The 6,656-nt window shown below is 45.7% G+C and overlaps 1 non-coding gene across 1 annotated transcript; it reads left to right on the top strand.

The window, feature by feature from the left end:
• Positions 1-5,139: 5,139 nt before the first annotated feature.
• On the top strand, positions 5,140-5,202 carry LOC136395992 (U7 small nuclear RNA). The gene has a single exon (XR_010749428.1). It is a non-coding gene; the product is annotated as a U7 small nuclear RNA (small nuclear RNA).
• Positions 5,203-6,656: the final 1,454 nt, after the last annotated feature.

Genomic DNA, 6,656 nt, shown 5'->3' with positions numbered 1-6,656 from the left:
AGGTAGCAGAGAGGAAAAATGGGGAGCACTCGGGGGAGAGGGAGGCTCGATTATCTCCACTCCACGAGGAGCCTCAAGCCCTCCTCCCGGCCAAGCTGCTTGCAGCGAAGCCTCGCCCACTGCAGAGTGTGCGTGTGGCTGGAGGAAGCCCGCAGGGTGACCGTGAGTAACCCCGCTGCATGTGACAGTGGCCTGCTGCCAGCTGGCTTCCTCCCGGAGGCTTCCAGCTGGGCAGCAGCTCTGAAGCCAGACGAGCAGTGGCTCCTGGGCTGTCCAAAGGGACGGTAAGCCCAGGGCCTGCAGCCCACACTGCCTTCTGACACGCACGTAGATAACAAGCTACGCCCAAGCAGGACTTCCTAAAGGCCCCGGGGTCTCAGGCCAGCCGGTGGGTCTAGACCAGCAAAAACAGAACATGTGAAGCTTACTCACCCCTGGCTAAAGCAGACGAAACAACAGGACACAAAGCAGTTTCCATTTCATTACATCATTTTTATCTGCCTGACGACCCAGTGCCACATCTGACCCTGGGCCTGGCACTCGGCCTCTTCATGCCTCGGTGACCATCTTTGTGGAGAGAATCAAAGCACCCACGTCACTTTCTGGCTCTGTGTCTGTGGCAATGAATTTAACTTAATTGTGCTTCAATTTTTTCTCATTTGTCAAGTGGGGCTCAAAACAGAAAAAACCTCATGGGATGTTTGGAAAAATTAAATAAGTTAATTCAGTTTATAAGTTCAATAAGTTAAAGCCATGACTGATGACATAAATAGTGCCCAGGAAATGCTAGCAACTATTATTATTTCTTTGTTGTTACTAAATATAGGATCATTATGAGGATTGATATAATAACAGCAGCCGGCATTCGTTGTATATTAACCATGTTTCTGGCACTGGACTCAGTCATTTATAGGCAATACCTCACGGGTAATGTGGAGTACAGTACCTGACGTGTATAGAGCCCTTCAGAAATGGCAGCCACTTTCATAATTCACCCTCTTCCCCATTCTACAGGGGAGGAAACTGCCCTGAGGTTTCATGACTTGCCCACAGCTGCAAAGCCAATAAATAGAAGCACTATTCATGACTTGAACCCAGGTCTCCTAGGAACTGGCTCTCCATAACCCTACAGTCCTCACCTTCTCCTCTTGCTTGGCCATCAGCATTTGTTCTGTAGCTAAAACTTGCTTCCCCTCAAAGAGTTGCCGGAGGACACACCTGCGGTCCGGCTGGAAGGAAGCGGGCTTCTGCACACACACAGCTGCCAGCAGCGCCTGCTCTGGGAGAGACGGTGCTGGCCTCCTCCTGGCTCTTTTCTGTCGGGAGCCGGGAGCCAGGGTGCAGCACGCACAGACGTGTGCAAGGGAACAAGACAGGGTCATGGACGTGCCCAGGAAGAAGACCTGAGCCCAGTGCCAGCTCTCCCTTCTACCCAAATGTCCCTCTCCTGAGATTCTGTGGCACAGTCCACCAGGAAAGAAAAGAGCGCTGAGTCCTCCCTGCAGTGAGCAAAACCAGTCCCCAACCAGCAGCAGCCAGCTCAGTGGTACAGATGTCTGCCTCCATGTCACATCTCAATGGCCGTGTTTCACCAAAGACATGACTTCTGAACTGGGAGAAAGTCACTTTTCTCTAAGCCACAGTTTCCTCATCTGTAACACTGGAAATTCTAAGAGCTATCTTAGTGCTGGGCTGCTCTAAGGACCGCATGAGAGGATGGGCAGAAGAGCACAGGGCCTGGCACTCAGAAACACAAGCAGGAAGAGAGCTAACTGGACAGATGTTCACCGAACAGCGGAGCGCTGACAGCCCCGAGCGCCGAGGGGGCTCACAGTACACGAGCGCCTGGGGGTGGAGAACGTGGGGATGTGCGACTTTGACCTCCGCTGAAGAATGAAAGCCTGTGCCGGGCGCAGGTGGCACTTTCCTAAGACTTTATAAAACCTCACTTACCACAAAAGGTAGAGGAGCTATGTGACAGAAGGCACAAAACGGCGGCCGTGTAGAGATATGAACAGTGAGGTGGCAAGGAAGCAATGAAGCCGTCTTTACATCTGATACTCAAGTACTCACGGCAGGAGCTGGTCCTTGTCAAAAAACAGGCAGGTGCTGAGAAGGATCCAGGAGGGGTGGTATGCTGGGGCTGCCATGTGGCTGTTTATAAGAGCCAATGGTTAAGTTTTTAGAATTTTTGCAAACAGTTTAACTTTTGTTAAACTTTTGTTAAACATATTGGTTTAACTTTATTAAAAAATTATATAAACCTACAGTTAAGTAAAGTACGTATATTAAAAACAATGATTATAAATTCTCAAAAATCATTGCTCCCTAATTATTTTACTATATTTTACTACCATCTATGCCAGGGGTCCCCAAACTTTTTACACAGGGGGCCAGTTCACTGGGCCTGCTTTTGGCTAATGAGATGGTCAATGTCCAGTTCCATATTTGTCACTGCTAGCCAACAAGTGATATGACACGCTTCCGGAGCCATGATGCGTGTGTCCCGCATCACCGGAAGTAGTACTATATGTGAGCGACACTGAGCTTTGCGGCGCGGCCACATACAGTACTCCAGGAGCACAGAATGTGGATGTATCCTGTGCTCCTCTCACTGACCACCAATGAAAGAGGTGCCCCTTCCGGAAGTGTGGCGGGGGGTGGATAAATGGCCTTAGGGGGCTGTATGTGGCCCGCGGGGCCGTAGTTTGGGGACCCCTGATCTATGCCCTTGAGGCGATTAACATCAATGGCTTCTGAAGGAAATAGTGTATCATGGTGTGCTACTGCACATCTCTCTTCCCAAGCCCATGTTCAGTGATATTACATTTTAACTTAAACTCAGCCATAGAGTATTTACACCACAGAAATGGGAAACCTACAAATCATGATCCCTTCCCTACCGGGAGAGCTGGTTTCTAGACATTTAGCAGCACACCACTAACAAAGAGCCTCCCCACTGTTTCAGTGCTTCCAAAGGAATGGGATTTTGTGAGAATTTGAGTCGTGCTATGTTAATGCTTAGGTGTGTTTTCTCTGTTAATTAAATATTTTCCCACAACTTTTTAAGAGTGCTTAGAAGACATTTCATGAGGCTAAACTAACAGTCCCAAGAGTATTGAAAGGTTACATTTCTGCAATGATTCATTTGATATGGGGGGGGGGGGTGTCAGCAAGAATGCTGCTGGAATGAGTATTCAAGAAAAGAAGATAAACTTAGAGCCTTGTCTTGTCCTTAACCTTCAGAACATTCCTACAAGCGTTCAGTTCAATAAACAGCCATTCGGTACTCACCACAGTCAGGGCATTAGGCCAGGGGGAGGAGGAGGAATATGTACAGTCCTTTCCTATTCTCAGGAAACTCAGCCCAGTGAGACAAGCTCTCTCCCTCTGCCACAAAGAGGCCTACGCTGACCTCCGTATTTGAAATTATAGCTCCCCTTCGGCACTGCTAGTCCCCCTCACTCTATTTGCCTCCAGAACATTTGTCACCTTTTAACATACTGTGTAGTTAATTTATTTTTTCTTTTCTTTTTCTTTTTATTCAGTGAGAGCAGGGAAGGCAGAGAGACAGACTCCTGCATGTGCCCCAACCGAGATCCACCTGGCAAACCCACTAGGGGGCGATGCTCTGCCCATGTGGGGCATTGCTCCATTGCCCAGCAACTGAGCTCTTCTTAGCACCTGAGGCAGAGGTCATGGAGTCATCCTCAGCACTCAGGGCCAACTCACTCCAATCGAGCCATGGCTGCAGCAGGAGGAGAGAGAGAGAGAGAGAGAGAGAAGGGGGAGGTGTGGAGAAGCAAATGGGCACCTCTCCTGTGTGCCCTTACTGGGAATCAAACTTGAGATATCCACACAGTGGGTTGATGCTCTACCACTGAGCCAACCAGTCAGGGCCTACTTTCTTTTTTCATGATTGGATTTGCTATCTAGAATGTATGTCCACAAGGGCAAGGACATTGGTTTGGTTTGTTCTAGTGCCTCACATACAGAAAGCCGTCAAAAAATATTTTAAAAAATATTTATACCTAATACACTAGGAAACACACTGACCTAAATTCTAACTTCTTCTTCATCACTTACTTTGTGACTTGGGCAAGGCACTATACCTCTCTGAGTTTCAGGTCCTCATATGTAAACTACAGGATTTGTACAAGGCTACCTCTAAATTAGATGATGAAATAATCAAAATTCAATGAATATGAGATATGTCGGTCAAGGCAGGTTGGCCACATCCATAGCCACTTCTACAAGAAACTTTCTGCAGTCCCTAGCTCCAGACAGCCATGCTCTAAATGCCACCAGGCAAACCCTCCACTCCTTCCTCCTGCCCTGACAGCGTGAGCACTGGACCCCAAGGCAGACAGAGGCTTATTATGTGGCTCAAGAGAGGGATCTTCCCAGCTAGGAAAAACCCAATTCTACTCTTAAGAATTTAAGTTGGGCAATATAGATGGAATCAGGCAGTATACTCAAAGAAGCTTGAAGGTCATGAGTTTGAGGGAAGCTGGAGAGGCCACAATTAGCTATAAATGAGCCAAGTGAGAAGTCAGCAAAAACCACAAGGTAGAAAAAAGATGAAGTGTAGAGAGTGGGAACCAGTTTTTAGCAAGAAGAAAAGTGAGCAGAGAGAAGGAAACTCAAGGGACAATATGTGTGGCATCTCTTGGGTAGCACTTTAGAAAAGATTCTTAAAGTCTGCTGCTGAGATCCGTAGAGGTGCTGGTCCACCCTGCATCTCCAGCACCAGGCTGTTTGGCTCTATTTAGCCTGCTGTTCTTGGATTTCCATTAGATTGTCTCTTGTCCTCCTACAGACCTTTCTTGGACTAGCCTGGCTGAGTCTCTATATGTTACATCCAAAAGAACCTAATTCAGAGACCAAAGGCAAGTCCCATAGATAGGCTCTGCTTGACTGAGTTTATGTCCTAGGAACTTGTGTCATTGGCTTATGGATTTCGTACTTATTGACCTCTCAGTGGGGTGTTACTCAAAAATGAGGTGGCCATATTTAATACACTTTCCTTACAAGATCTGAACAAAAAAAAAAATAAGAGAGTTTGGGAATGAAATAGGAGGAAAGAGAATGAATGTTCCTTTAACTGTTAGTTTATCAAGTAAATAACTGAATGTTATTTAGTGCTTACAGCTCTTTTTGAATTTGTCTAGTAGGTCTTCCGGTGTTTGCCAGAAGGCCCCTAAAAAAAAAATAAAAAAAAAATAACTGAATGTTATTTAAGTGCCCTGACTGCCAGGCACTATACTTAGTGTATGTCACTTAATCTTTGTTGCAACCATATAAAGTAGGTACCATGCCCACTTTAAAGTGATAAAATTGATCTTTCAAAAAAGTGATTTTTTTTTTTTTGCATTTCTTCTTTCCCTTTGGGGAAACCTTGAAATTACACTGTGATTCTCTTTGAGTTCCATTTTTATTAATAATTCCAAGGTCCAACATGGACAATATGGGGAGTTTCTCAACAATATTCTTCCCTCTTCTAGTCTGTAGGAGTCCAGGGGATTCTGAAAGCTGTTCAATGAACTTGGCCTCATGAATCCAGGCAGAGCTGAGAAGTTCCCCATGACCTGGGAGAGTACAGGGACCTGCCACCTTGGGTCCAGTGAAAGCCTGGGCCTAGGAAAGATTAGATGCTGAGACTGTAAGATGTTCAAACAAAATGACTCCATCCAACAAAATGCTAATGATCAGTGAGCTGTCACTCTGTTCTGCATCAGATGAGTACCTCTTTGACATTAAGATGCCTGTGACTTCCTGATACCTTGCCTACCCATCTAGCACCAATATAAGCCAGGGTGGAAGTTGGAGAAAAAAATTAAAGGAATGTTCATTGTCATTCTGGAGATGAGATGATTTGATTTTCAGTAGTCATATCGCCAACTCTCATCCCCCTTCCGTTTTTCTTCTCTTTGCCTTATTTAGTGACCTAACACTGAATTTACTGATGTCTCTGCCTATGATGTTAGCCTCCCAAATCATTCCCCACTTCTGACAGGAGCAGGAGGGATTATCAGTATGTGTTCTCTCACTGAGCTTATGAGTTCAGAAATGAGTCATCCTCCAAGATCTGGTGTCCTAGTCTCAAAATTACTAGGCTTTCAAGATTCTACCAACCAAATATCGAAGTTCGAGTTAAATTTCAACTCTGCCACTTTACCTTGTACAGGGACAATATATTAATTGGCATAGAACAATAGGCAACAGTGCTAAGAACTCAACAACTTAAAATTAAAATATTTACTTCTCATCACCATCCATGTCCAGCACAGGTTAGTGGAAAGCAGCATATCATATAGGTACTCAAGGACCCGGGCTGAAGAGCTTCTATCTTGTAATGTTACCCTCAGGACACATGGCCTTCAGGATACTAAGATGGTAGAAAGAAGGCTAAAGAGTCAAGTTTTTCACCATCTCATCCTCATCCCAGAAGTGACAAAATGACACTTCTTTTATGGTTCATTGGCTAGAACTAGTTATATGGCCTGAACATCTGAAGGGATGAAAAAGCATGCCCTCCCATATGTGCCCCGGAGGTGGAGAAGTGGATATGACAGTTCCACAACAACCAGAATCACAATATGTGGCACAACTGTGAGATTACTTTCTTTCTTCAAGGTTATTGTAGGTCCAATAGG

The sequence above is a fragment of the Saccopteryx leptura genome, chromosome 2 (assembly GCF_036850995.1).
Source record: "Saccopteryx leptura isolate mSacLep1 chromosome 2, mSacLep1_pri_phased_curated, whole genome shotgun sequence".
NCBI classification, from domain to species: Eukaryota; Metazoa; Chordata; class Mammalia; order Chiroptera; family Emballonuridae; genus Saccopteryx; species Saccopteryx leptura.
Note: the sequence above shows the minus strand (reverse complement) of the source record. Positions and strands in the feature narration are given on the sequence as shown.